At 43.6% G+C, this 12,043-nt stretch overlaps 1 protein-coding gene across 1 annotated transcript in view; it reads right to left on the bottom strand.

Annotated features, from left to right (window-relative positions):
• Positions 1-1,664: 1,664 nt before the first annotated feature.
• Positions 1,665-12,043, bottom strand: part of BUB3 (BUB3 mitotic checkpoint protein) — an 80,899-nt gene continuing 70,520 nt past the window's right edge. Inside the window, exon 9 of the transcript XR_003797033.1 lies at positions 1,665-1,780. The gene's annotated coding sequence lies outside the window, so the exon portion shown is untranslated. The remainder of the gene's footprint in view (positions 1,781-12,043) is intronic.

Genomic DNA, 12,043 nt, shown 5'->3' with positions numbered 1-12,043 from the left:
CACTTCTGTTGACAACGTCTCTATCAAGCCACCCCCTTCTAAGATCCCTACCTGCCGCCTGCCCAGTCGGCCGGAAGCTGACCGACACTGCCCAACATTTGTACCTATCACTACCTGAAGATCCCTTGCTCTGTCCTCAGTAGTGTTTTCCAGATTCCCCAGAACAGGCATCCCTGTTCATAAACCCTCTTCCCCCTCCAAAAAGTGCTTGAGTCCAGCCACGTCCATCATTAAATTAAAGCAACTTAAAGAAAAGCAAATTCTTGAAACAGCAAGCACAGAGGATGTAAGCCACACGTATGCATATATCCAGACACCCAGCGCCGGAACAAACACGTTCCTCAAACCCGAGTAATGTCGATGACCAATGATGACCAGCATGCTTCCACCCCTCTATGTTTTAAGAAATGTCCCTCTTCTCTGTGGAAAGGAGAACAAACAAGAAGCATAAAGGTATTTTTGAAGTACACTGTTACGAGGTACTTGGCTAGTAATTTGCAGCCTAGGTACACACCATACCTTTTAGCACGGCTATTTATCTCTCAGGGAGAATGCTGCCATACTTACGATAAAGGCTCTGTTGGACCTCTTCATCAATAGCAAACCTTTAAGCACAGCACATCTCATAAATAGGAGTTCCACTAACACAGACTTCAAAAGGATAGAACTTGATAATTCAAAAAGAGCTATATTAAGTGTTCCAGCAGTCCCTCCATAAAAGCTGTTGTATATTCCAAACGCCAGAGTCCTTCAAGCAACATGACAGGTCTTTTAGAATAATAGCAGGGGAAAGCATAATTAGAAGTAATCATTGGCTGGAAAGGAGCTAGTTGTTTTTGTAGAGCAAAATGCCGCTCTGAGCCCCGTGGAAAATGCAGCCAGAGCAGCGGCAGCGAGAGCAGATAACCATCGAAAATAACCATGGCGCAAACCCTGCACTATTTATTTCTATTTATTAAGAACTCTCTGTATACCTTAATGTTTTCCTGGTGAAATCATCTTAATTTGAGCCCACATTTTCTTTGGATAAGATTATCATGTAATTGCTACTTACTGGCCACTGTTTTCTATACATTTGTTGGTCAAACAGTTAGGGTGTCTGTCTTTTCCAGCCTGACAGAGATCATTCCGTCAAGCAGGGGCTCCTGGTTGGCTCCATGGAGCCATATTGAATATACACCGTATCCCAAAAGATGAAGAACGTTTGGCTAAGCATTAACTTTTTAATCCATAGATTAATGACTCCAACTGTCAAAGGACTGGGCCATTTCCCCCTTAGAGGTGGCAAAGGAGGAGGCATCTGGGGGCTATTTCCCTATGGAAGGGACTGCATCCCACACCAGGAACCCCATTCACCTGGTGCCTTTTTTTTATCCTCCTCCTTAACTTTAAAATTTAGAATTTCCAAAATGCAGGGAGAATAACACACCCCAGCTGAGCCTTGTCAACAAGCCCAGGAGGGAGTCAGGGCAGGAGTCATTAGCTCTACTTTGCAGACATGCAAATTGAGGCTCAGGAGGGGAAGGGGCTCCCCGGAGGTCCCACAGTGGACTTTCTCCACATGCCATCGTCCTGCCCTGACAGAATGCTTGCTTTGCCCCTGGTTCTCCATCTCACTTACCCTGTGGGACGCGCCCATGAAGATAAAAGCCACATACCTGGTGCTGTTGTGCAGGCGCCAGCCGGGTCTCAGGACGGAAACAGGCCACCCGCTCAGCCTTCAGACCGCAGGGAGGACGGGGCAGAGGTTCACACCCAATGTGGAAGGCAGCCTTGCTCTCTGCATAAAGAGAAATACAATCAAGTCAGATTCACCCGGGTCTTGGCATCATTCACTTACCTAACATTTATTGATCTATAGGCAGGGTACCAGGAGTGAAGGGAGGTGGCAGAGGAAGGGAGTAGAGAATGGGAGAAATAGAATGAAATCTAATATTTAGCCCAGATATGAGAAAAATGCACCTCTGACGACTCAACCTCAAAATAGTAGGTAGAGTCGACTTGGAGCACCCAAGACAGACAGTGGGCAGCCAGTGAACCAGTGTTTCCAGGAAACACTGGAACTCCAGCACCTGCACCGACTTTCTAGCCTCCTGAATCTGAGCCACTGACTTAACCTCACTGAGGCTCAGTGTCTTCATCTGGAAAATGGGAGTAACAATACTGCCTGCCTCCAAGCGTTGTTGTAAAAGTAGTTGATCCGTGTGACGCCCCCAGCACAGTGCATGGCACACAGGAAGCGCTGATTAGGTGGCCCCCCTTCTGATACTCCATAGGAAGCCAGAGGAGGGAGTGACCCATGGACTCTGACTCTTAGGAAAGACCCCCTGGAGGTGGTAGGTGGCCAGCTGGCCCTCAAAGGGTAGAGGGCAGTTCTCCACAAAGCAGCACCCCAGGCCTTGTCATGGTGGTCCAGAAACTCAACTGGCCTCCTGCCAGGGGCTCATTTCTGACAAAAGCCTGATAGAGACCCTCAGGTTTGCTGATATGTTTGCTTCTCATTTAGACTCCTAGTAACACTGTGCGAGTCGGGACTTTAAAATAGTTTGGATTTCAACAGCATATCCCTGTCGGTTACAAAGTTGTAATTCACAACCCGGCTCCTCACCCACACTCAAAATATTCAAGCTTAAAATTAATTTGGTTTTGAGATACGACACCAGGATATCATCAAAACAAGGTTAGAAATCCCAGTCCAGTGACTATATTTAGAATTTAGGCTATAAAGGGATTTCAGCTTGACGAGAGCTGGATCTTCCCATCTTGTGCAATAAATTTCCAAAAATGCTTAGCAAGACTGTATCATACATCCAATGCACACGCCACAGAGATAAGGCACCAAGAAAGAGGATGGTGATGATGGTGGTGGTGGTGGTGATATGATGGTGACCATGATGACCACGCAAGAGGAGGAAAGGGCAGGCTCAGGGTTGGTTTTGAGAAAGGGATCCAGGTAGGCAAAGAACGCTGATCTATCAGTTCACATCAGGGTGAGTCATGAACGTGGGCCTGAGACCTGAGACAATGCGCTTTCCCAGCTTCGTCAGATTGAAGGGTTCAGGCTAGGCAAGCTGTGGATCTCCAAACGCAGAGATCTGTCAAAAGGATTTACCCTGGAGAAGATCATCAACCCCACCATAACAATTTTAGGCATATCTTGAGCTTGGAAAAGGTTCAAACAGTAGTTAATCCAAATAAGCAAGAATCTGTAACAACATTATAAATCCACACACCTCCTGTCTGACCGAACGCCACACGTGTCCCTGCCACTCGCTCCCTGGAAACTGGCACGGCACGTGTCCTGGCCCTCCCTTCCTTGGCCTCACAGTCAGGTTCGCAGGATGATTTCCGAAATCACCTCTTGAAGAAAAGTCTCATTACCCAGTGACATGTTGTAATCCCAACCAATGCTTCCAGAGAAGTTTCACTATCCATTACATTAGCTAACCTTAAAATTGAATACAAATCCATTTTAGTCAATATGTTGTAATAAATAGATATTAAGGCACATGGCACTAATGTACAGGTAGACTAATTAAAGCGCCAGCATTTGCAGCACTCACATACCTCAATTTTCTCTACAAAATCCTTATTGAACCACTACCTTAAAAAAAATAATTGCATTTGCAATTAGAAACACTGAAGTTACATTATCGACTTTCTGCTAAAAACCTTTTTAGTAAACAAGCACAAACTACATTCATTAAACGTAAGTGCTTGGAGCTATGGTGTGAAATTCAATTCAGCCATTATCATGAATTACACTGATTATTGCTGTAATTATTTTCTCTTGGATACAACCGCATTTCTGTCCCTTGCTAGTTCTGTTGGACATATAACCACGTTCATTTTATAGCTAATAATACTCCTCTGTAGTCCCAGCAATTACTATCACTTATACAAATCATCAAGTTAAGCTCCGGGTACCTAGTAAGATTCAAAGAAATTAAGTAAAACATCCTTTTTTTTACCCTTTAAATAACTAATAGCATTAGAGAACAAGGGAAATTACAGATGTTAACTGATTTACATTGCAAGCTTTAATCTCCTGTACTTGACTCGTCAGAAATTTCTGCTGTCCTAAGCACACATTTTGAGAAGAAATCCACCAACAGACCTTTTTTTTTTTTTTTTTAGAAATGAACAGTCGATGGATTGGATTACGGGTCTGAAGCATTCTCAGGAAGGAATAAAGCCATTATCATTTGGTGTGTTCAAGAAAATAGATTCTGTATTTTAATCAGAGCAAAAAAAATGGCCTTGCATTGTATGTGTTTGTTTGTTTAGGTGTCTTATTAACTAATCAGATTTTTAAGAGAGAACACTCCACTTCAGTTTTTCCTCCAGAGGCAGCTGTAGCTTTCCACAGTTGTTAAAGTGAATCCTCTAGGCAAAACAGATGTTTGCAAAGACCTCCTTTTCTCCCCTGGGGTGAGGGCACTGCACAGACAGGGCCAGGGTAAATGCATCTGGGCATATTCCCTCAAATTGAATATGATCTCTGGGGCTTCTGGTGGGGAACCACCTGCATGGGAAAACTGGTGGGGAAGAAAGAGGGAAGTCAGAGAGTGTGATTTTTAAAAATGTGTACGTGCATATGTATATAGCGATGGAAACGGCATATTTCATCGCAAGAGGATTTGCAGACTATGATCTCCGGGCTGGGGACAGAACCCTCACCCACCAACCTGAAAGGCCCCTGTCCCACGTGCCAAGACCACGCTCCAGGGCCCTGACTTGAAGACCTCATTCACAAACAGCAGAATCGCTTCTTCCCGTTAAGTTTAAGAGCGCTTTGGGAAGTGGGCTTTCTGGGCCTCCTTGCTAAGCACTCCTTAGCCACCCTATCAGCCTGGATTTATCTTTGTACTGCCCTCCCCACTGGGCACTGGAGGGCCCAGCTCTGGGTGAGACCCTGGGGTGAGATGTAAATGAAGCAGAGACACCCAGGTGGGAGAACTCAACCCCAGCAGAAAAACGGGAGACACCTTCATTAGGGGCCTCACCATTTTCTCAATAAGCAACGTTTTTGATTCATATTTTATATACCTCGCTTTATTTTTTAAGAGGTGGAGGAGGGAGGTACATAGCTTATAGAAATTCACAAACAAAATTTTATCAATTAAGAGAGAAAAAGTTAAGTGGGGTGTGGTGTGGAGTGGAACTAGGTTTCTACACCCCTCCAAATTGCTAGAAGCTGGCCACAATTTTGGCTCAGAGCTTCCTGGTGGCCAAAGCAAGATGGAAAACACAATCTTATGGATATAAGATTCACTGTTAGCAAAAGAAGAAATGTAAATTTAAAAATAAGTAAAAATCTTTTAGTGTGAAAAGAAAGATATAAGCAAAATCTGATGTTAAGATTCAGAAACCAAGAATTAAAGGCACCTTTTTAAAAAAATCAGATATTACTTCTTTCCTAGATTTTTTGGGTTTTTATGCAATATAAAACTCTGAAGAGCATCCGTTGAAATTCTGATGCTAACCTTCACTATATGGAGAATAAAAAAGCAAGAAAACAGGACAAAATCATATTGTCAACACATCTTAAAAGCTGAACAGTACTTCCCTGGTGGCACAGTGGTTAAGAATCCGCCTCCTGGGCTTCCCTGGTGGTGCAGTGGTTGAGAGTCCGCCTGCCGAGGCAGGGGACACGGGTTCGTGCCCCGGTCCGGGAGGATCCCTCAGGCCGCAGAGCGGCTGGGCCCGTGAGCCATGGCCGCTGAGCCTGCGCGTCCGGAGCCTGTGCTCCGCAACAGGAGAGGCCACAGCAGTGAGAGGCCCGCATACCGCAAAAAAAAAAAAGAAAAAGAATCCACCTCCTGATGCAGGGGACACGGGTTCGACCCCTGGTCTGGGAAGATCCCACATGCTGCGGAACAACTAAGCCCGTGGATCACAAGTGCTGAGCCTGCGCTCTAGAACCTGCGTGCCACAACTACTGAGCCCACATGCCACAACTACTGAAGCCCGCGTGCCCTAGAGCCCATGCTCCACAACAAGAGAAGCCACCGCAATGAGAAGCCCGCGCACCGCAATGAAGAGTAGCCCCTGCTCGCCACAACTAGAGAAAGCCCGCGTGCAGCAATGAAGACCCAATGCAGCAAAAAGAAACAAATAAATAAATTTATTTAAAAAAAAAAAAAGCTGAACAGCTGGAAGACAGTATGTTTAACCACATTTAAAAACTCTAAGGCTTCCCTGCTGGCGCAGCGGTTGAGTGTCCGCCTGCCGATGCAGGGGACACGGGTTCGTGCCCCGGTCCGGGAGGATCCCACATGCTGCGGAGCTGCTAGGCCCGTGAGCCATGGCCGCTGAGCCTGCGTGTCCCGAGCCTGCGCGTCCGGAGCCTGTGCTCCGCAACAGGAGAGGCCACAACAGTGAGAGGCCCGTGTACCGCAAAAAAAAAAAACCCTCTAAATTAGCTGATTCACGTCATCATTTTGAGATCATCAGAATTTTCCCAAAGGTGCTAAATGAATTTTCTGACCATCGTTGGCCATTTAAAGTATTAATTGATATCATGCATTCAGTGTAAAGAAGTCACTTTGCTATCCTAAAAGAAGTATTTAAGGATCTTTTTTTAAGGAATAACTTTTGCTTCTTCTACTATCTGCGAAATTACCAGTAATAATTGAATATAGTTTTGAAATGTTCAGAACTTAAAATTCTCAGCACCCTCCTTGTATCTATTTTAAATAAATAGGCTTTTCTTTTTTTTTTTTAAACCAATGTGATTGGGAGTTATGATATACAAATATCAAAGGAACCAGTAAAAAGAAGAGACAAGTGCCACTCTAAAAACAAGCAGAAGCATGTACTCTTGACTTGCACCCCCAGGGAAGAAAAGATTTTTAAAATGTTAACAATTTGGCTATATCTGGTTGTCTGTCTGGCTTGGGTGCTTCCTGGGGAATCACATTAAAGAATTCAATAGGCAGGCTTGAAAATTCAGAAAAGGGAAAATTAAATTCCTAGAGATAGTCAAGAATATCGTATTCATAAAGAGCCTTTTCCGCAGGAGCTTGGAAACGTGTAATATAACCTTCAAAGTAAAAACGGTTTGTTGCATTAGTTCTGCTTAGCTGACCATGAATACTAATTGCAGGAAGAATTAACTGTGCCCAGTACCTGGGGGCAGGAACACACAAAAGTGACCGGGGAAGGCAAACAATGGAAAAGGTAAAAATGAACATCCACACCCCCATTCAACTCAACATGATCTGCAGCAAAACCCTAAATTACAATGAAGCCAGTATCTGCCTCTTGCCCCTCAGAGATTAGAAGAAAAAAGAGAGGCGGCTGCAGAGAGATTGGGTTTTGGGGGTAAAAATAATCCATGCTTTTGCTCTCATTTCTCTTATTCAACCTTTCTTCTTTGCCCAGTTGTGGCAATTCCTCCACAGGGTCAGGAACTTTATTCTCTGGGTCAAGTGTCCCATTTTGCAGGGTATCACCACGTGAGAAACAACTGGTTGGTGGAAAGAAGGCTTTGGGGTAAGGATGGGCTTGAATATGAATTTCAGCTCTGTAATTTACTAGCTGTGTGAACTTAAGCAAGTCACTAAACCTCTCTGAGCCTCAGTTTCCTCATCTGTAAAATGGGAACAATAGTGCCCAGATCACAGAATTCTGAAGATAAAATGAGAAAATATTTGTCAAGTGTCTGGTGCATGAGAAATCCTGAACGCTACCCTCTGACTATTTCCCACAGACACAGAAGCTGCTAGAAATTCTTGCAACACACTCAGTATCCCTGCCCCTTGCTGGAAAGAAGAGCCTCTACCCCACCCCCAACCAGAGCTGATTGGCCAAATAAGAGCACCTGACATAGGCTCAACCAACCAGATCCTCTCTCCCTGGAATGTGAAATTGGGCCTGAGGTTGTTAGGGGCGGGAACTGTGTGGTGGGCACTGGTGCTTTATGTCATGCACTAAAGTGAGAAAAAGTCAGTGTGTCCTCATATATAACAGATCCAAGAGCTGATTATTAAATCATAGGGAGTTTTTCAAGCCAAAATTGTTAATACAACCATTATTAAAAATTAAATTATATAAACTTATGTGTAAATAAATTATGTTAATTACAAAGGTAATGAATACTCATACTTCCTAATTATTTCCTATTATTTTATATTATGATGATGAATTTACATTTTATTTTATCTATGCTCTTGAGATTACCTACATCCATGTATCTTTACGGTGGAAACATTATACAATGGTGTGCTCCTGGGCACCTCTGCCCAGCTCCACCTTCATGTCGGCAGATTTGAATCAGCCACAGTGGGAGTATTTACACCATGGAGGTTGGAAAACACTCCAAATCAAGGCGTTTTTCCCTCCAGAAAAGCTGGTTGTTAGACATTTACCAGAACAGCTATGGAGAAAACTTCTAAGTAGACGGGGGAAAAGTGAGGCAGTGGCTACAGGGAGCAGAGACAGAAGATGTGGAGAGAGTACAGCGTTTTCCGATTCCCAAGCCCACTCCTTTCCAGAGGTCGAGCTGCACTGATCTCAGGTTCCAACAAAACACCCCCCCCCCCCCCACACACACACACAGACCCATAGCCTTATGGTAAATTCCTTTGTTAGGCTGAAACTAGCCCATGTTGGTTTCTGCATTCCAGTCTTAACCAATGAACGGGACATAAAATCAATGAGAACATTGCACTCTCTCTTTTGGGGTCATTTTAATCTATTCTTAGCTAAGCATAATAATAAAGCCCCTATCACTGGTCAGCCATTGTTGAGTTTTTTTTCAAATCTCTGTATAACATGCCATGTATCCTGGAGATATTCCTGCTACTTCTTGCTCATCACGTATGAGTCTCGACTGGATCCCACAGGCCCTCTCGGACTCCCCAGCAGTGCTTGGTGCTGCTCAGACTGACTTTTATGTAACTCCTCCAAGCTGTGCGTTAACTACTGTGACACCGCACCAATGATCCAATTAGGCCTTAAATGTTTACTTAAGAAAAGGCTCTGTTCATCAAAAAGATTGGGTGGCTGGTGGGCAACTAGAACATTTGGTGTACTAAGTGATCCGCGAGCTGGCTTTTCACATAGCAGACAGGCCAATTAGATTTTCCAGGAAGATAAAATTGCTTTTAATCTTGAAATTTCCTTCAAAGAAGCAGAAACTCCAACTGCTTGCTTGTTTTCCCCTTTTCTGCCTCCCTCCCACTTCCTCCACACCTCTCTTTGATAAATTTTCTTTCTTTTTAATAACGGTTTCCTGTCCAGTGAAGTCTGCATCCTCTTCAAATCTGTTGGTGTTCGAGGTATTGAAATGGCAGATGCTCCCTAAATGGAAAAGAAAGGGTAATGACAGAAACACATTCAGAGTGGTTCTCTGCACTGCGTTTGGCAGGTGAGATATCCTGGTGTCTGCACAGAAAAGTAAACTTGAACACAAACAGCCCATGAAGTACATGTGGTGATTTAAAAATTTATTGCCAGCTCTCACACATCTCCCACCATTAACTAATGCCTTCTGAGAATCAAGGTGATGGCTAAAATGTTCATCTCAGCAGCTGTCTAACAGATTCAAGTTCAGTTTCCTATCTCATCAAAATCCTAAACATATTCAAATTGCCATTTGCACATATGCCTGAATCAGGGCTTGGAAAACAAGTTATTTAACCTGCCACCTAATCTATCCAATAATCTGAAAACAGGTTGGTCCACGTGGAAATTGTACATAAATATTTGAATTCATAGATGACAGTCCATTTCTCAAGAGTCATGAGGAGGCCCACAGTTAAAAACATCTATTCCAAAGCTCACTTCTTCCCTTCAAGGCTTATCATTACTCACATATATTTTCTACCCCGCTGTAATTTAGGTTTTTCTTTATGACAAGGGTCAGCAAACCAGCCATAGCGTGAATCTGGCCTGTCACCTATTTTTGTCTGTCCTGAGAGCTCAGAATGGTTTTCAGTTTTACATTTTTTAAAGCTTTTTAAAAATCAAAAGAGAGTTTATCACATACGAAAATGTTATGAAATTCGAATGGGACGCCGGGGGACCCATTAACATTTGGTGAACAAACGCATGGATTATCAGGAAATGTGTGTTGACGGCAATTGAGCTGGAATAGATTTGTCTCCACCAGTAAGCCACCGGGTAATACGTATGACCTTCCTGTGCCCAAGCAGAAAAGCAAGAGAGCCTGGCCCCACCCTCAAGGTGCAGAGATCAACACACTCGAAAAAAAATTAGTAAAGAGTAAAAGTAAATGACGTAAAGAATTCCTTACCACTCCCTACATATGACCCCTCTGTTCCTTGTATGTCCACCCATCACAGCTCCTGTTGCTGTGGGGAGGCATTTATCTGTCTCCTGGGCTGGAAATAGTCATTCCTTTAGAGACCACTAGCTAGGAAACAGTGCCAAGCGCTTCACACACAACACTTCTTTTAATCCTCACAGAGAACCTGTGAGGTAAGATCTCTCATTATCCCTGTTTTGAGGATAAGGAAACTGAAGCACAGAGAAGTTCAGTAACTTGCCTAAGGTCACAAAGTAAGTAGCAGAGGCAGGATTCAGACTTTCTGAAAGAGTCTGGCTTCAGAGCCTGAGACCTGGAATGTTACATTATAATGTAGCCATTTATATGGCGAGTGCTTTTGAAGCTGGTTCATGTCTTGGTCACCTTTGTATCATCAGAGCCTGGAAAATACCAGCATTCCTCATAGACGTTGCAGGTTCGGTTCCCAACCACCGCAATAAAGCAAATATCACAATAAAGTGAGTCACACAACTTTTTTGGTTTCCCAGTGCACAAAAGTTATGTTTACACTATTAAATGTGCAACAGCATTATGTCTAAAAAAGCAATGTACATATCTTCATTAAAAAAAATACTTTATTGCTGAATAATGCTAACCATCATCTGAGCCTTCAGCGAGTCGTAATCTTTCTGCTGGTGGAGGGTCTTGCCTCGATGCTGACGGCTGCTGACTGACCAGCGTGGTGGCCACTGAAGGCTGGGGGGTGGCTGTGACAGTTTCTTAAACTAAGACAACAGTGAGGTTTGCTGCATCTCTTGACACGTCCTTTCACGAACGATTTCTCCATAGCCTGCAAAGCCGTTTGATAGCATTTTACCCATGGTAGAATTTCTTTCAAAATTGGAGTCAGTCCTCTCAAAACCTTCCACAGCTTTATGATCTAAATTTACGTAATATTCTAAATCCTTTGTTGTCATTGCAACAATCTTCACAGCATCTTCACCAGGAGTAGATTCCACCCAATAAACCACTTCTTTTGCTCATACATGAGAAGCAACTCCTCACCCGTTAAAGTTTAATCATGAGGTTGCAGCATTCAGCCACATCTTCAGGCTCCACTTCTAACTCTGGTTCTCTTGCGGTTTCCACCACGTCTGCAGTTCCTTCCTCCACTGAAGTCCTGAACCCCTCAGAGTCAGCCATGAGGGTTGGAATCAACTTCTTCCAAACTCCTGTTAATGTTGCTATCTGACCTCTTCCCATGAATCATGAATGTTCTTAATGGCATCTAGAATGGTGAATCCTTTCCAGAAGGCTTTCAATTTACTTTACCCAGGTCCATCAGAAGAATCACTGTCTATGGCAGCTGTAGCTTTATGAAATGTATTTCTTAAATAATAAGCCTTGAAGGTCAAAATTACTCCTTGATCCATGGGCTGCAGAATGGATGTTGTGTTAGCAGGCACGAAAACACCATGAATCTTTTCGTACATCTCCATCAGAGCTCTTGAGGTGCATGCACCAGGTGCATTGTCAATGAGCAGTAACATTTTGAAAGGAACCTTTTTTTCTAAGCAGTAGGTCTCAACAGTGGGCTTAAAATATTCAGTAAACCAGGTTGTGAAGAGATGTGCAATCATCCAGGCTTTGTTGTTCCATTTGTGAGCACAGGCAGAGTAGATTTAGCATAATTCTGAAGGGCCCTAGGATTTTCAGAATGGTAAATGAGCATTGGCTTCAACCTCAAGTTACCAGCTGTATTAGCCCCTAACAAGAGAGTCAGCCTGTCCTTGAAGCTTTGAAGCCAGA

The sequence above is a fragment of the Monodon monoceros genome, unplaced genomic scaffold (assembly GCF_005190385.1).
Source record: "Monodon monoceros isolate NGI ecotype Baffin Bay Population unplaced genomic scaffold, NGI_Narwhal_1 Super_Scaffold_4, whole genome shotgun sequence".
Lineage (NCBI taxonomy): Eukaryota > Metazoa > Chordata > Mammalia > Artiodactyla > Monodontidae > Monodon > Monodon monoceros.
The sequence above is the reverse complement of the archived record's forward strand: the minus strand, read 5'-3'. Positions and strand labels throughout refer to the sequence as shown.